Source organism: Pan troglodytes, chromosome 10 (assembly GCF_028858775.2).
Source record: "Pan troglodytes isolate AG18354 chromosome 10, NHGRI_mPanTro3-v2.0_pri, whole genome shotgun sequence".
NCBI classification, from domain to species: domain Eukaryota; kingdom Metazoa; phylum Chordata; class Mammalia; order Primates; family Hominidae; genus Pan; species Pan troglodytes.
In genome coordinates, this window is record NC_072408.2 from 19,586,939 (window position 1) to 19,605,582 (window position 18,644).

Below are 18,644 nucleotides of genomic sequence, written 5' to 3' on the forward strand. Positions count from 1 at the left end.
CATCTGTGTTCACCTCAGACCCAAGGGTTGAAATTAGTCACTTCCAAATGAGTAAAGCAGAGGATGTCATTTTGATCAAACACCAACTCTCTGATATTATTCCAGATGTTTCCTGGAAATTTGGTTGGAAAGATGAGGAAGTAACATAATGCTATGTGTTGAAAAGTGAGGGAACTTAATAACCGTGGAGAATATGTGTTAGTGGAAGTATATAACCGGGATCAACTAGAGGTCCCTAAGATTACGGTACCTGTGATCACTTCAGTCTGGATCAAAGGGAAACATGGCTATAACTATTTCTGATTCAGATAAAGGAAAATCAGAGAGTTAGCTAAGCTTTCCTTATGTTAAATTTGGATGATGCTCTTGAATGAAAAGCTTATGTTTATAGATTTGTGTATGTGAGGGAGAAGAATGGAGGTAATTTACTTTGCAATCAGGGAGTCTAGTGACATACCTTAACTACTAGTTTCTTTAATGGCGATAGGATGACCCCTCAGCCAGCACTGTTGAGCAGCTATTGCAGACCCACCTAGTGGGGAGGTCCTTTGGGGGTTCCAGAGACATGTAACATGGTCCTTGCTCTTTGAGAGTTGAGCCTCGCTGAGGGAATGAAGATATACAGAACAGAAATATGAAAAAGGCACTGTTGAAGGGGAATGCTCATTTGTTATTTATAACGAAAGTTCTGTAAGAGTTAAAGATTGGGATATCCTGGAGCAGACGGGGTTTAAGCTAGGTCTTTGAAAAAAAAAAAAAAAACAGGATTTGGGAAATGAGAGGAAGAGGGGGGCATTGCTGCAGGGGAACAGCTTGACAGAAGAAAATTAACTTTGGGGCTTGAAAGTTAACAGTGAAAGAAAATTAACACTGAAGAAACTGGCCTGAGTTTCAGTGAGCTTGCTCAGAGAAATCTCTGCATTAAGAACCACAGAATGTTGGAATTGGAAGGACCTTAGAGACCCTCTGGTCCAGTGCTCTCATTATTCAGATGCAGAAATTAAAGGCTTTTAGAGAAAGTGAGCACTTCGCCCAGATCACACAGTGAGGTAGTGGCCAAAATTAAGTTAAAAGTGGATGAAGATCGAAGGGGATTTTTTGTTATGCAGGTGGTGCACTTGAACATGTTTACAGGATGAGGGGGAAGAGGCAGATGAGACAAGATCAAAGATGAAGGAGAAAGGGGGATTCTTAGAGCAAGATCCCTGAGGAGGCAAGAGTTGGAGCCTTGTGGGACATCCGTTCTGAGAGAACAGGGAGGATGCAGGCAAGTTTATGACAGGAGGGTCCCTGGCACAGATCGGTCACACCCAGCAGCTTGTATCCTCTGTGGAGAAGAGGGAGGTCATTTGTTGAGTGGTCGTGGTGACTGGGTACAGTAATGAGTGCCATTAGGCATTGAGGGCTCAGCTGAGGCAGGGCAACTTGTATTTGCTCTTTGTATTTGCAGACAATTTGGCAGAATGGTTCTGAGCGTGAACTCCAGAGCCACACTGCCAAGGTTCAATCCTGGCTCCATCTCTGACTACCTGTGTGACCTCAGGCAAGTCCCTTAATTCTTCTGAGCCTCAGTTTCCTTTTCTGTTCAGTGAGAACAGAATGACATCCACCTCAGGTTTTCGTGAGAGTTCAATCAGTTATTCTTGGTACAGTTCTAGGGACCACGCCTGCCATGTAGTAGACACTGTAGTGTTAGCTCTTGTTATTGCTTTAAATATAAATGATGACTAAGGAGAAAGGCCTATCCTAATTGCCATGAATTGGCCCATATGAAATTACTTGATACCAGCAGCTGTCTAAATATTGCCCCATTTTAAGTTCTGCTCTTAACAACCCAAGTATAAGCACTAAATAGAGGCAAGGCAAAAAAAAAATTTTTTTTTTTAGCCCACTGTGGTTTCCTTCAAACCCTGCAGGATTTCTTTCATGCCATGAATATGTACTTTTTGGAATTTCTGTAGTGAATTTAACTGTTTATTCTGCTTTGTGGATAGCATACTCGTGCCTGGGGAACATGGGTCTTGAGAAATGTGAAGCTGGATGGTGGCAAACCATTAGTCCTTGGCTTCTAGGCTGTGGATACATGGCTGCCTCTGATTTGGGGATTTCCTGTATATTGCCTCATTTCTAGTTAAGGATTCAAGTTTGACAGACACTTAGTTTTAGGTTACATCTATCATTGAAATGTGGGGTAACTGAAAAGCCAACAAGAAAGGAGTGTGCTTCCTCCCCAGGTGTGGTTTCCCTGGGGGAGAGGGATGAGGCTGGTGGCAAATACGCAGCCCCAGGAAGATGCAGCACAGACTTCTGGAGCTTCTCTTGTCACTTCCCTGGGTCTTATTTCTGCCTCATTGTAGTTGCTGTCAGTGGGTAAATGTGTTCATAGATTAGAACAAGTTGCAGCACAGACTTTTGGAGCTTCTCTTGTCACTGCCCTGGGTCTTATTTCTGCCTCATTCTAGTTGCTGTCAGTGGGTAAATGTGTTCATAGATTAGAACGCCTTTGTAACTAAGATAAAGCCACAAGGTTTATTTTGTTACAGTTCCTGTGTGCTTGCTTGACGGCCTTGAGAGTACATTCATGATATGATTCTAGTAACTCCTGTCTTAATTCTTAGATGTGTTGATAAGCATACTGTATTGACATAAACCAGTATGAAGCATGGAGGGGGTTCAGATGAACTGGGAAGAAAAACTTGCAATCCTTGGAAAGCCATATGATTACACAGGATTATGAAGAGGCCCTAAGGTTTCTCTAATTTAGCCCTTTCATTGTGCAAATAAAGAAACCAAGGATCTTCGAGTGTATATGGGATTTGCTGGGTATCTTTCTATTAGATAATGACTAAGATGGTATTAGAAGGTGAGTCATCTTTTCCACTGCACCGTACTACTTATGTTCTGCCTCTTTGGAGTCCTTCATTTCATTTTTGGTTATTCCTTTTTTTTCATGGTAGGTCCTCAACTGGTGTTTGAAGGAATGCACGAGAGTTGCCATTCATGGGCCTGCACACAGGGCTGGGCAGGGATTTCTTTCTGTCAACGGTACCGTAATGTTTAAGACCCAGCTGGAGTCATTTTCCAAGTATTTGACCTGACTTCCTGTACTGTGTGTCCTCCCAGGGAGAGAGACTGATCCAGATTAAATGAGTAGTTCCGAGTGTTGCACAGAGCATCAGTGTCTGAACTGGCATTAGCATTCACTTTGAGCTCCTTTGGTTAAAAGCCTGGTTAGCGTGAGCTGTTGGCCAGGTGAAACTGTTGCTGTCGCCCTGACACTGTGAACCGAATCTCCTTTAAATGACAACATTGTTAGAGTCCTGTGGCCGCTTTTAAATATATTTTGGCTTCAGTTGCTTCTTTCTTGACCTGAAATTATAAAATGAGTTGGGAGTACCTGTTGCAAAACTGCAAATTTTGACAAGAACATTGAGATGTCGGCTTCTTTTTGCTGAAATCCTGAGGCAAGACATTTCAAGAAAATTTTATGTTCCCATAGAATGTCACAAGTTACTCTGGCATCAGTTCCAGGTTGAAACCTTACAGTGTAATTATAGTTTCCCCCCTTCTTGTCCTTTGGGCAACCTTTCTTTTCTGTAAGAAATACAACTGGTCCCCTGGGTGGCAGGAAATCCAGGTGGGGGAGTGGGCTGCTTCTGGTTCGGCGGACTGTAAGGTATGCTGCCCAGGGCTTCCTTGGGCCTGGCCCCACACTTCCTTTACACCAGCACTGTCCTGCCAAAAGCCAGAAATCCTGGAAGAGGGCCGAATCTAGTTTATTACTTGCCTGTTGGAAATGTAGGCTTGTGTTTTTTGGCAAGGCATGAGCAGAGCCCGGTTATTTGACTGCTCTGAGATTTAACTCCATTCCGCTTTTGGACAATGACATATGAGCATGTGTGAACAGCAGCCCCATTTCCCCCCAGTTTGCCTGCCCTAGACATGCCCTCAGACAGCTGGCTCTGCCAGCTTTCCCAGTGCCAGGTTCTAGAGCCCCTGTTCTTCTCCCTCCCCTGCTCATTTCCAGTCCACCAGAGCGGGCAGTGTCAGAGGTCCCATGCAGCCTCCTCTCTTGTGAGGAACCCCAGAGCACCTGTAGTCTCTAAGCCAACTAGCCAGTATTGAGGGCTCCTGGGTTATGGAAACGAAACCAGGGCTGGGAAAAGATATTCCCTGTCCTGTATCACTTTCAATGAAGAGAAACAAGAATTTTAGCAAATTGAACATTGCTGCAGTGCCTAGAACAATGCCTGGCATGTAGTAGATGTTGAATAAATACTTGTTTAATGAACAACTTTATATTCTTCAATTATCTCATCCTAGGGACTGATAAGTGTTCTCATTCTATCAGAGAAAATAAAGGTTATGAGGGTTGCATTAGGTAGAGTAAGCTAGGCTACAGCTGTAAGTAGACTCAAAGATGTGTAATGGATCAAATGCAACAGAAGTTTATTTGTTGCTCTTGTTCAAGGTGGGTGTTTCTGGTTAGCAGGTGACTCTTCATTGAGTTCAGGGACTCAGGTTCCTTCTGTCTTGCGGCTCTGCCATCCCCAAAGACCACCTTGCTGATAGTGTCCAGTGGCAAAAGGGAAAAAAGAGTGGACTAGCACAGATAGGAGGTTCTTACGGGCCAAACCTATGAGTGTTGCCTATGACTTAGGCTAGAACTCAATTACATGGCCACAGCTAACTCCAAAGAGGCTGGGAAATACAGTCTATTGTGTGCCCAGGGGTACACTAAATTTTGAACATCTGTGTCATCTTCGAACTTAGATTCCTAAAATGCATCTGCAGCCCAGCTTTGAGATTCAGAAGGCCTGATGCAAGGTTCCATGGTAAATTTTGCTTGGTTTAAGTCCTCCTGCCAATGAAAACCAAGTGACATTAGGAAAAGATCTAACAATAAGTTAAAAAAAATCAAGATATAATAGTTTATATTCAATATGATTTCAACTGTGTTAAATATTCTGTTTGTTTATTTTAGAGCAGGGTTGTCCAATATTTTGGCTTCCCAGCCACATTGGAAGAATTGTCTTGGGCCACACATAAACTATGTTAATGCTGAGGATAGCTAATGAGCTTAAAAACAACAACAACAAAAAAAACTCATAATATTTTAAGAAAGCTTACAAATTTATATTAGGCCACATTCAAAGCTGTCCTGGACTGCATGCAGCCCACGACCAAACAATCTTGTTTTAGAGACAGGGTCTCCCTGGTCTCCTTCTGTTGCCCAGGCTGGAGTGCAATACCACAATCATAGCTTCCGGTAGCCTCAAACTCCTGGGCTCAAGTGATCCTCCCACTTCAGCCTCTCAAGTAACCAGGACTACAGGTGTGCCACCTACCTGGCTAATTTTTAAATTTTTTTGTAGAGACAGTGTCTTGCCATATTGCCCAGGCTGGTCTTGAACTCCTGGCCTCAAGCAATCCTCCTACCTCACCTCCCCAAAGTGCTGGGATTACAGGTGCGAGCCATCGTGCCTATGTTAAATATTCTTAATAAATGATTAGACAGAAGGTAACATGACAATGACTTAATTGTGATTGCCCTTTAGAGATGAGATTATCAGTGGTATTTTGTTTTAGCCTGCTTCTGTTTTTCTGTATTTTACAAGATTTCTATCTTGAACATGCATTGCTTTTTTTTTTTTCAATTTGAAATACCTTTTTTTTTTTTTTTTTAAAACTGATGGGTAGGCTCCATCTTCAGAGATTCTGAGCCAGGGTCTGGAGTAGGGCCTGGTACTTGCTCTTTTATTTTTTAATTTAATTTTTTTACAGAGAGTGTCTTGTTCTGTCACTTAGGCCAGAGTGCAGTGACACAATCATAGCTCACTCCAGCCTCAAACTCCTAGGCTCAAGTGATCCTCCTGCCCCAGCCTCCCCAGTAGCTAGGATTACAGGTGCGTGACACCATGCCCAGCTGACTTTAATTTTTTTTTTTTTTTTTTTTTTTTTGTAGAGACAGGGTCTCGCTAGGTTTCCCAGACTGACCTTGAACTCCTGGCCTCAAGCAGTCCTCCCACATCGGCCTCCCAAATGCCAGGATTACAGGCATGAGCCACCATACCTAGCTTCTGTCTTGTTTTGTTTTGTTTTCTCACAGTATATGAATCTCATAAGAGTTCCATCTCCCTGCCTGCAGCTTTTTGACTCACCAGGATAGGAATATGCCTCTGAGAACTTGTTATGCACATGCCTTTACATGTCTGCTTCATTTATGAACTAGTCAGCTCTGTGTCAGGCCCTGTTGTAGATGTCGAGGAAATATCACTACAAAACAGACAAGAATCCCTCCTTCAGAGACCTTACATTCCATTGTGGACACAGACAATAAACACGGTAAAAAAATAAAATAGATGGCATGTAAGATGGTAAATACAAGAATAAAAAAAAAAAGTAAGGGGATATAAAATGTCAGTAGGGTAGAAATTTTACATGGGGTGACACAGAAGGCCTTCTCAGAAAGGAACTTTTAATATAAAGACCTGCTGGTCAGTACAGAGCTAGCCAGGAGACTCTTGTTTATAACTCTGTCTAGATCTGAAATTTATCAGGTTATTTGACCAATGGCAACCCCAAATCCCAAGATTCTGTTCTTTACTATCACCCTGCTCACTGTCGTGTTTATCTGAATGTTCTGAACTAGAGTCTTATTTGCTATCTCTGTTGTTAGTTGGTAGGAGACTTGCAGATCTATACTCCTTTTAAAAACATCTGAATTGTTTTAGATCTCAGGGACTCCCAAAGGATTTCATCAGGAGGTGTCCCTAAAGCTTGAAGCAGCATTTAATTTTCTTCTGCCCACGTTGACAGACTGACTATAATATTGTAAGACTTTAGTTGACGTCCTGGCGATCCTCCATAGTTTTCATTTACACATGAGTAAAGAGCATTTCACTTGTCTAAGGTCCTATCACACCATTGCTGGAAACTGCCCATGACAGCCAACCTGCAGCCCAGAGCAAAAGGCATAATGAATGTGGAAGGACTCTGCAGGACCATACGGAGCTATGTAAAAGAAAGGATTATTTTGGGGGAGTAAAAGTAATTTATATCAAATGCAGCCAGACAAGGAGGGATTGCAAAATGTTATTCTGTAGAAGTATGAGCATTAGTGGCGTAATACAGCATCATTTCAGTGATGGTTTCTTCCTGTATCCCAAAGTCTGCCAGCCTCCTCTCTTCCCCTTTCTACCTGGAAGTTTACGAATTCTCTCTTTGCCCTTGCTGAGACTTAGATTCTCTGGATTCTGTCACTCACCTGCCTCTCCATCAGATATTGTAATAGTCATAGTTGTATTCTGCAAAATCCGTGAAATTCACATGGCTCTAGCCTGAAATGTCCAGCCTCCACTCCTGCTCCCTGACTTCTGCTGTGCCCCCTCCTGCTGGTGTCTGCTCCCCTTCTCTGCCTGAGGAATCCTGCTCTCCCATCAGCAACCGCCAACAGCCTGGCACATGCGGAGGTCCCGGTTTCCCTTGATCACAAGGGACCTCCTTCCTTATGCCTCCCTGGTGCACAGGAAGTGTTTGCTGGAACCGTTTATGTGGTAAAGTTGAGTCGGTGCCTCAGCCATCTGCATGGGGAATGACATGGGCCTCTGGACTCTAGATCAGGCTCCAGCCTGATGTCGTGAGCAGCCATCTAGCATCCTGCCCGGGAGCACAAGGCAGCCCCAGTGGCAGTATACCAAATCATTAGACCAATATCATCATTGTCCCATGTGCGGTATCTTGGTTCGTTCTTCAGGCACAGGGTGGAGGATTTTAGCTGTAAAATATTTACCCACGCACCACTGCTAAGCTCTGTTCTCTGAGTCAAAAAGGGGTTGTGTTCACACATGGTTTGGGTGCATACACGAGGGAATTACAGAGCACATAGTCCAGTTTTCCATTGTTTCATTACCTTAGCTCAGGTTTTAAGATGTTGAGTGTGTCACTTCAGTCACACAAACTTACTTTTACCTCTCTTTAATTCTGGACATTGGAAAAGGGAGTCCAGGTTAGTGGTGTGGCTTGGAGCCTTTCCTTCACTATCCACCTGCTGCATCTGTGGAGGCTTCTCCAGACCCTCACCTGATGTGGTAGTGACAGCAGCAATAATGTTGCAGCTGTCGTTTTTACATGTTTACCATGTGCCAGGTCTAGAATAGGCATTTTGCATATATCAGCTATATTTCACGATCAGCTGAGATTCAGAGACCTGAATGTGTTCCCGGTTACACAGTTGTCGAAGTGGAGCTGGGATGCAGGCTCAGAGCTAACGTCCACCTTCGAAACTCTAAAGCCGCGCTTCCTTTCCACCTCTTTGTCCATTGTCTTCAATTCTTTTATTTTTATTTATTTATTTATTTTTTGAGATGGAGTTTTGCTCTTTGTGGCCCAGGCTGGAGTGCAGTGGTGCAATCTCGGCTCACTGCAACTCCTGCCTCCCGGGTTCAAGGGATTCTCCTGTCTCAGCCTCCCAAGTAGCTGGGATTACAGGTGCCTGCCACCACACCCGGCTAATTTTTGTATTTTTAGTAGAGATGAGTTTTCACCATGTTGGCCAGCTGGTCTCGAACTCCTGACCTCAGTTGATCTGCCCGCCTTGGCCTCCCAAGGTACTGGGATTACAGGCATGAGTCACCGCGCCTGACCTTGTCTTCAATTCTTTTTTTTTTTCTTTCTTTTTTTTTTTTTTTTTTTGACAGATTTTCGCTCTTTCGCCCATGCTGGAATGCAGTGGCGATCCCGGCTAACTGCAGCCTTTGCCTTCTGGTTTCAAGCGATTCTCCTGCCTCAGCCTCCCGAGTAGCTGGGATTATAGGCGCCTGCCATCATGCCTGGCTAATTTTTGTATTTTTAGTAGAGACAGAGTTTCACCATGTTGGCCAGGCTGGTCTCAAACTCCTGACCTCGTGATCCTCCCGCCTCAGACTCCCAAAGTGCTGGGATTACAGGCGTAAGCCACTGTGCCCGGCCGTGTCTTCAATTCTTTAAGGTCTTATTCTTTCATCCTGTCTCCTGCTCATGCCCATTGTTCAAGCATGTTCCCTTACCCTGTATTCCTTTATAATACTCGCCACATAGTGTCACAGTATACTTAGCATCTCAAAAGCAGTCTTTATAGGATGCAACCACACTTTAAAATAGCCCTGAAGACCCCACATTTACATTCTTGAAGTGGCAACTCCGCCTACCTTGCAGATAACTTTTTTATACTTCCAACCGTGCTTTGGAGAATGGGGCTTTTTAACAGTGTCTCAGAGGACTGTGGTGGTACAGAAGGTAGACAGAGAGTGGACTCATGCCTAGGAGCTTCATCCTTCCCTACTGCCACTCTGGAGGGGTTGCAGAGAGGGAGCCTCGAATTAGTCAGAAAGGGCTGGGGTGCTTGGTTACAGACGGGGCCTTTTCCAGGAGGCAAAAGATCTCAGATGTCTACGTGCCCTACACCGCTGTCTTTCATGGGACCCGAGGAAAGCTCTCCCAAGGAAAGGGAGGAGTGGGACTTCTGTCCCTCAGGCTTTTATTTTTACTTGTGATGTTTTTCTTTTCCTGGTTTGCTGCCATCAATGCCATTTGCAAGGCCTTTTGTGGGGAGGAGGTATAATCTGCCTGTTTAGTTTTGGAAGCTGCTTAAAGGTTTTAGGATTTCTGTCCCACTTTCCCACCTAGACGTGATGCCAAGGGTAAGAAGGCATCGGGGAAACTGGGCAAGTCATAAAGTAATTATTGGAACAGTCATGCAATTCAAATTCCTGCCGTTCTGATATCGCTTAATTCTTTTGAAGACCTGAATAAAATTTGTTCTTTTTCTGAGACATTTAGATACATTGTTTGAACAAAGGAAACAGGGTGACTTCAAAATGTCCAGTATGTGGAAATCGATGCCGTTCAGCCTGTGGTGTAATTAATGAAAATATTGGCGACAGTCGGCCTCATTGTTTGTCGTTGTGCAACAGGAAGTGGTACACTAATAAGGAGCCGGGGAAGGTTTACGTAATTCAGAAGGAAGCAGACGTGTGCAGTTTTGACTGATGCCCTTCTCACTGCAGATCCAGGCTCACCGAGCAGGTTCCTATTCCTGATGGACGTGGAGACGTCTGATTGGATTTTGTCATTTGATTTTTGACACTGATTAATGATAGATTTTTATTTCCCTTATGGTCAGAAATAATTGTCTTGAAAAGCTTCACTTTAGATCATAGTTTACACACACAGTTATAATTCATTGGGTAAAGCATAGTAGAACAAACTATGGAAAAGGAAATGTCATTGGTAGACTTTGGTCGCTTAGTACAGGTGTGGTGGCCCTTGGAATCAGGAGATCTGGAGTTCCCTCCTGGCCCCGTCAGTCCCAGCTGTGTGAGCTTAGGGATACTGCTTGCCCACTCTGGGAGCAGTCTTCATCTGTAAAAGGAGGGGGTTGCTCAGGACCCTTGCGCCTCCTTCCTTTTACAGATGAAGATTGCTTTGTCTAAGCCCCCTTGGTGAGGTCAAGAGTTGTGAAATGTTTGTACAAGTGAGATGTCAAGAGTACAAAATGTACAAACAAACTGCCAGTGAAAATGTCATTTAAGTTTATCTGCTAACAGTTTATTCCCTTTGGTCTCCTCTCAGTTTTTGTTTTGTAAATGTCCATGTTTTGTCTGGTAATTTGTTATTTTTTTTTATTAGAAAAGTAAACACCAAAGTGTTTTTCCATTCCACTTGACAGCATAAAAAGTTGCCATTTAAATTCATCTCTTAAGGATTTCAAAAAGGCATTAAACACACTGCTCAACATGATATGTATTTAATTGAAATGAGCTGACATTTGCATTAATTAGCTCTTTAGAAAAAATAGGCAAAAATGGGGCCAAAAAGCATGGGTTTGAATTCTGGCTTCACTGCTAGTACGAGCTATGTGACCCTGGGCACCTTTTCTCATCTCTGAATCTCTAATTTCTCATCTCTAATAGGAGAGGGACACTTTCCCTATGAGAGTGTGGTGAGGTATAAAGATAATCTATGTAAACTGCACAGTACAGTATCTGACAGTTAGTAGATACTTAATGGATAGCAGCTGTAACTGTTATACATTATTTTATTACAATAATTAAAATAACTAGAGAATTTGTGTATATTATATACTGGGTTCTATCTACCAAATCATTCTAATATGATGTGCATTGATTACCAAAAGAAATAGTCCTCCAGTATGGATGCCAGTTTTGTTTCTGTTAGAGTGTGTGGAGTGAGATTTACCAGAGAGGGATTTCTCTTTTCTGGTTGACAGATCAAAGGTACGCCTATGAGAATAAATGGCAAGAATTTATTCTTTTTTTTTTTTTAACAGTGATAAAATATACTTTACTTTGTTGAGTCAGAGGGTTGTAAAAAAAAATTATTGCTAAAGTAGGTTATCAGGCAAACAGAAAGGTGCTTTAGAAGTCCAGTTACCTTGGAGTTTATTTAAACTAAGAGAAAAACGTCATAATGTTTTCATGCGATACATATCAGGTTCTTTAACAATTGTGTGACAAACAGCAGAAGGAATTAAGGAATGCCGCACTTGTGATCCATACAAAACACCAACATTTTAGGTTGTACATAATTAAAGAAATGTCTCAAACACTTTTTAAAACACTGTAGTAGCCAATACATAGAGGCATGCCGTAGGTAGGCACAGGAATGCAGTTTAGAAAAATAAATAAATCACATAGGAACTACTCAATTTCTTTAAAATCACTGAGCAAGAAAAGCAACATTGAACTGGCTGGGCGCAGTGGCTCACGCCTGTAATCCCAGCACTTTGGGAGGCCGAGGCGGGCAGATCACGAGGTCAAGAGATCAAGACCATTCTGGCCAACATGGTGAAACCCCGTCTAATTTTTGTACTAAAAATACTAAAAGTACTTTTTTTTGTACTAAAAGTACAAAAATTAGCTGGGCGTGGTGGCGCTCGCCTGTAGTCCCAGCTACTCAGGAGGCTGAGGCAGGAGAATGGCGTGAACCCGGGAGGCGGAGCTTGCAGTGAGCCGAGATTGCACCGCTGCACTCCAGCCTGGCGACAGAGCGAGACTCTCTCAAAAAAAAATTAAAAAAAAAAAAAAAAAAGGAAAGCAGCATTGAACTTTCATATTGATTTTACACAGCTTCTATACAGTACCTTGACTTAAATCCAAGAGCGAAAGTTGACTGTCCTCCTCTATTTTTGGTAAACTTACGTGACTTTCCCCCCTGGATTTTACCTGGGAGTAGCCTTTTTAAATTTTTATTTAAAAGAGGGCAGGTTTGGCACTTTATAGTAATGTCACCAATGTTAATATTTCTTGGGATCTCAGGAAGATTTACATTTTTTACAGCTGATACAGCACAGGCTGGAGCTCCCCCTAAGCCAGCCTCAGATTTTTCCAGCTTATTTTGTGCACCAATTTGTGTAACAATCCCATTCATGTTTATCTCCAATACCATTCCCTCATCATCATTTCTGCAAGAATATTGTGAACCGTGTCTACATGGAAAATCAAATCCAGTTCACAAACATTTTCAAAGTATTTGTCTAATGTTTCCACAAATCCATAGGGCTGGTAGAACTTGGAGAGCCGCGGCTTCCCATGATTGTTAAGATTAGGATCGCCTTGATCGTGGCTGGGTCGGGCCCACCGGGTAGGCACTGGGGGCCAGGGTGGGGGCCGGCGCGCAAGCCTCGCCTCGTGATCTTGCCGGCGATCCTTCCCCACCCACTCCCTCCCGCACGCCGGCAAGAGTTTATTCTTACAGGCTACCATTGCAAACTACTGTCTTCAGAAACAAGGTCACTTCAAAGTGTCCAGAATGTGGTAATTGGTGCCATTCAGCCTGTGGTGTAATTAAGGAAAACATTTGCCCCTTGTTGTCCATTGTGCTAGAGAGAGGCGTCCAGGAAAGATTCATACTCCCAAACCCTCCATGGGAGTGGTGATCTGGAGAGGGTCGGACAGCCAGAAAGCACATAGTTGACCCTGAAAGGTTTTGTTGCAGCCTGTCATACCCTAACCTTTATAATCTGTCTGAATCTCTACTGCAGGTCAAGTAGCCATGGTCTGGTGGGGATAGAGGTGGCAGGTGGGCTAGAATGTGCCATATCTTGATTTGTGGCAATGGGCCTCCTACTCTTCGGAGTGGAGACAGCTAATACCATGAGTCAAAGACCAAATCAGGGGATAGCCGATGTATAAAAACACAAGCACCGGGTTTGCAAACTGGAAGAAAGGTCTTGAAGAAGGTGTCAGAAGCAAAAAATGGTAAGTATGTGAGGAGATGGATATTTTAATTAGCATGACTATAGAAATCATTTCACTATGTATATGTATGTCAAAACATGTGTGCTATAAATATATAGTTTTTATTTTTTTAAAAATGAATGCTGTCAGTATGAGTCCATTTAAAAATAAGCAGGCTTGAAGGTTCAAGGAAATTGCTGAGAACTGGCATCTCATGCTTCCTTTTGGGGTTAGTCGATGCATGGTATGGTTAATGTAAAGATCCAGGATCTTATGAACACAGCTTTTTACCTTGGACTGTTCCTCTTGCAGACTCAGCTACCACCTTCCTTTAGGATTAAAAATGTTTTACTTAGCCTCAACAATTTATTTTAGAGCCACTTTCATAGTGTCTAGTCCTGGATTCCCAAATAGGTTTCTTCATCTTCGTAAACTCGAAAGTGGCCATCTGGGGTTCAGTGTCAGGAAGGGTTCTGAGTCCAAGTCAGATTTAAAGAATAACCATGATGCATTACTGGTATCTGTCGGGGGTCTGGGAGAAGGAATTGAATGTATTTGAATACACTTATTATTTTTTAAAACTGAGTTATCATTCACGTAGTTCACCCTTTTACAGTGTGCATTTCAGTGGTTTTAGTATTCTTGCAAGATTGTGCAGCTACACCACTATGTAATTCCAGAACATTTTCATCTGCCTAGAATGAAACTCTATGTACATCAGCAGTCACTCCCCATACCTCCATTCCCCTATCCCCTGGCAACTACCAGTCTCCTTTCTGTCTCTCTGGACTTGCCTGTTGGGGGTATTTCATATAAAGGGAATCATGTGATATGTGGCCCTTGTGTCTGGTTTCTTTTACTTAGCATAATGTTTTCAAGGTTTATCCATGTTGTAGCTTATATCAGTATCTCATATCTTTTTATGGATGAACAATATTTTATTCTATGAATAGACCACATTTTGTTTATCCATTTTTCAGTGGGTGGATATTTGGGTTGTGTCTACTTTTTGCCTATTATGAATAATGCTGCTATAAACATTTGTGTACAAGGTTTTGGGTGAACATATAATTTACTTCTCTTGGGAATACATGTGAAGTGAAATTGCTGGCTGTATAGTAACTTTATGTTTAACTTTTTGAGAAACGGCCAAACTGCTCTTCAAAATGACTGTCCCATTTTATATGCTTACCAGCAATGCACAGGGGTTCCAGTTTCTTCACACCCTCACTAACATTTGTCATTGTCTGCCTTTTAATTTGAGCCATCCCAGTGGGTGTGAAGTTGTATTCTTTGTGCTTTTGATTGCACTTCTCTAATGTCCAGTGATGTTGAGAATCTTTTCCTGTGTTTACTGGCCGTTTTCTTTGGATAAATGGCTTCAGTTATAATTCCAAGGCCAGATTTTGCCCTAGGGACAGTACTGATTTATATAGTTAGGCTAACTGCTTCCTAATTGGGAGAATTGGTAGTTCTGAATTTCAGAAACATCTGAGAAGGGTGGATATTGAAGCTTTATATAAAATATGTAGTAGTTTTCTTTTAATGTGATTATGATTTGGGAACTGTTTAGTTTTACTACCATGAAAAACAAAACTTCCAAGCATATTTTGCCATTCATTGTTAGAATAATATAAACATACATGTTTATAGCAGTGTTCTGTTTTCAGATCATCCTTACATATATTATCTCATTATAACCATTACAACACTGCCGTGAGGTAGGATGAATATTAGCCATTATTATCCCCACTTTTAAAAAGTAGAAGCTGAGAGTCAGCTTGTGATTTGCCCAAGTTCACCAACTAGTAGGATTTAAATTCAGGCCTTCTGACTTACTTTGTTAATGGTAATGAATTATTAGTGATGTCAGGGATTTGAAGGGTGAGCTTACATTGCTAAAAATCAGCAATATGCCCATCTTCAAATAACAGATTGTTACTGACTTCAGAATGTATTATTTGAATAGCTGTAAAACAGGATGAATTGTTACTTTTCCATTTAGCCCCTTTAGCTACAAAGTACTTACAATAAAAGAGCAGAATTACATATCACTGCCTGCTCATTACATTTTGAACCCAGAAGGAAATCCACCCAAAGAAAAAACAAAGCTGGGAATGGATTTAGAACCCTAAAAAGAGGCAGCCTTTGGTTAGCTGACCTTGAACCATCCATCATGCCTCCTCCTCCCAGCCTCCATATTCCTAAACTGACCTCCTTGGGGAACAGGAATTTAAATGTAGAACGAGTGCAGAGAAAGTGAGATATCTATTGAGATCAAATAAAAATTGACCTTGAGACTAACGTTAACTGACAGACACCACATTAAAAGCTAAACATTACCTTTAAAGGGTGGGAAAGATGAGTGACTTTTTAAATGCCGTCTTGAGCTGGGCACAGTGGCTTACGTCTGTAATCCCAGTACTTTGGGAGGCCGAGGAGGGCAGATCACCTGAGGTTAGGAGTTCGAGACCACCTGGCCTACATGGTGAAACGCTGTCTCTACTAAAAATATAAAAATTAGCCAGGCGTGGTGGCACACACCTGTAATCCCAGCTACTCGGGAGGCTGAGGCAGGAGAATTGCTTCAACCCAGGAGGTGGAGGTTGCAATGAGCTGAGATTGTGGCACTGCACTCCAGCCTGGGCAACAGAGTGAGACTCGGTCTTAAAAAAAAAAAAAAAAAAAAAAAAAAAAAGCAGTCTTGATTAAGTCCATATGCAGTCTTTTTTGTTTTTAACATTTCTTTTAAACTTAAGTATTTTGGGGATAGAAAAATAAGTCTATTGATCATATGGATGTGAATTTTGTTAACTGTGAAACACAGCTTACCTACTCATTTTTCTTTTGACCATGAGGGTTATTAAATTTGCTTTTGATCGTTTCATGCATATCTACATCTTAAGTTTTTAGAATTTAAAAGTTGTACACTATCTTTATGAAGTTCTTACTGTTATGTTGCACATCTTTTCTAACTTAAAATAAGCCCTTGTAGTATGTCACTAATTTGGAAAGTTTACCTTTACTTTGAAAAGAACTACATCAAGCATAGTGAGGCCAGGTGTGGTAGATCATGCCTGTAATCCCAAAACTTTGGGAGGCTGAGGGGGTGGATGGCTTGGGCCAGGAGTTTGGAGATCAGCCAGGGCATCATCTTGAGACCCCATCTCCACAAAAAATAAAAATTAGCCAGGCATGGTGGCATGTGCCTGTAGTCTCAGCTACTCAGGAAGCTGAGATGGGAGGATTGCTTGGACCCAGGAGTTCAAGGCTCCCGTGAGCTATGATCAGGCCACTGTACTCCAGCCTGGGCAACAGAGCGAGACCCTGTCTCCAAATAACAAACCACAGTGACATCTTTCATAGGATGACCCATCTGCCTCAAACCAGCATCAAAGCTTATTTTATCAGGAAAATTTATATAACAAAAGTTTTTGAAGCACCGTACTCTCTTGTTGGAGAGGATATCATTTATTAAAGCTTTTGGTTTTGCTTTCAAAATATTTTTTGAAAAATATACATGTACGCATGTACGCCTATGTATTTTTATTTTTACCATATTGGATAGCATCAAACAGTGGTAATAGTTATTCTCATGGCTAAACATATAGATTAAAAACACATGGAAGGACTTGTAGGTAAATAATGATTTCAGTTATTACGTAGTGTGAAATGATTCTATCAGGAAACTGTGGGATGAGTAATGTGACTCTGCTGTAAGATTTTCAGTAGCAGAAGTACAGAACAAAAATAAAACATGTCAGCAAAAAACACAATGGTAAGTTGTCATCTGAGTGATTGTGTAATCCTTGGAGATAGTTAATGTAACCGAGATGAGGCGTCCACATAAGCTCCTGCCTTCACAATAGATATGTTGTGTCTATTTGGATATCACAAAATGTCACTTGGTTTTTTATTCTGCTTTCATGTACTACATTTCTTATCTTGCTTTTTCATTCTTCATGTAAAAGAGGTTTCTAGACAGAGTTTCTGTTTCAGTTCACATACATTTTATCACTTATGGAGCTCCTTTTTCCTGGGAACTGTTCTAGGAGTTTTATACATTTTATCTCATTTAATTCTCATGTCAACCCTATGACGTAGGCATTGTCAATTTCACCAATTTTAGGGGACAGAGCAGCTGAGGGTCAGCAAGGTTAAGTAACTGGCTTAAGGTCATGAAGGTAATCAGTCATCTGCAGAAGCAAGATTTTGACTCAGTTCTGTCTGATGCTGCTGTCGTTATCCATAAGCGATGTATATTTTAGTTAGAAAACTGGAATGTTTGGCCGGGCGCGGTGGCTCACGCCGGTAATCCCAGCACTTTGGGAGGCCGAGGCGGGCGGATCACGAGGTCAGGAGATCGAGACCATCCTGGCTAACACGGTGAAACCCCATCTCTACTAAAAATACAAAAAATTAGCCGGGCGAGGTGGTGGGCGCCTGTAGTCCCAGCCACGCGGGAGGCTGAGGCAGGAGAATGGCGTGAACCCCGGGGGGCGGAGCCTGCAGTGAGCCGAGATCGCACCACTGCACTCTGTAGAAGCTCTCTCCCCTCCCCACAAACTCTGAGTCACTCAGCTTGAGCTCAGGAATGATTTCAGATGTCTAAACAGGTCATTTGCAGGGTCTGGGTAGTCTACCCACAGCGGAGGTAAAAGCTCTGGCTCAATCTTGAACCATTGCAAATTTAAGCCAGTGAATCTGAAGGCAATTGAGTTCTGTTCTGCCACTCCAGCTCAGGCAGGACAGCTGCTTCCCTGAAACAGGGCCCTCTGAGGTTAGATGTGCAGCCTCAGTGGGCATCAGTGTCATGAATAGCCGCTCCTCATTTGGCAGCAGTAACTATCCAGAGACAAAGGATAGGATTCGGGATAATCGTGGTCATAAGCTAGAAGTCTCCAGAGTCCTTAGAGGAATTTGAAACTGAACAGAATTTTTTTCTTTCCACACTGTGTCAGGGCTTTAGCAAAGGAGTTCTGTTGTGACAATTGTCTGGGTAACATCTGCCTACTGTTTTTGTTTGTTTGTTTGTTTTGTTTTTTTTCCTGATCTGTAGTCCATCTTGCTTAACAGTGCCCAAGGGCACAAGCTTCACACTGTTAATAGTTTTACTCTTAACACCTCCTTGGCTCCTTTGTCCCAAGAAGGTGAGATCCCACTTCCAGGTGATCTCCTGCAGGACTTTTCCCTGAGCCTCTAACCCATTTCTAGCCCACATTTCCCCCTCAAGAACAATAATTCAGTAATGTTTTCAGTTCTCCTGAAACAATCCCAAATTTTGGATTTTTTCTTTATGTTGAATTATAAGAGTTATTGATATATTCTGGATGTAAGACTGTCATTTGATATATAGTGAAATTTTTTCTTTCTTTGTTTATTTTTGCCCATTATTTTCATAGGGAA

At 42.2% G+C, this 18,644-nt stretch overlaps 1 protein-coding gene and 1 pseudogene across 7 annotated transcripts in view; one reads left to right on the forward strand and one right to left on the reverse strand.

Moving 5' to 3' along the window:
- The window catches only part of BORCS5 (BLOC-1 related complex subunit 5), a 125,113-nt gene that overhangs the window by 80,524 nt on the left and 25,945 nt on the right, over nucleotides 1-18,644 (forward strand). The gene's annotated exons all lie outside the window — the stretch shown is intronic.
- Nucleotides 12,248-13,981, reverse strand: LOC107967704 (AP-3 complex subunit sigma-1-like; annotated as a pseudogene).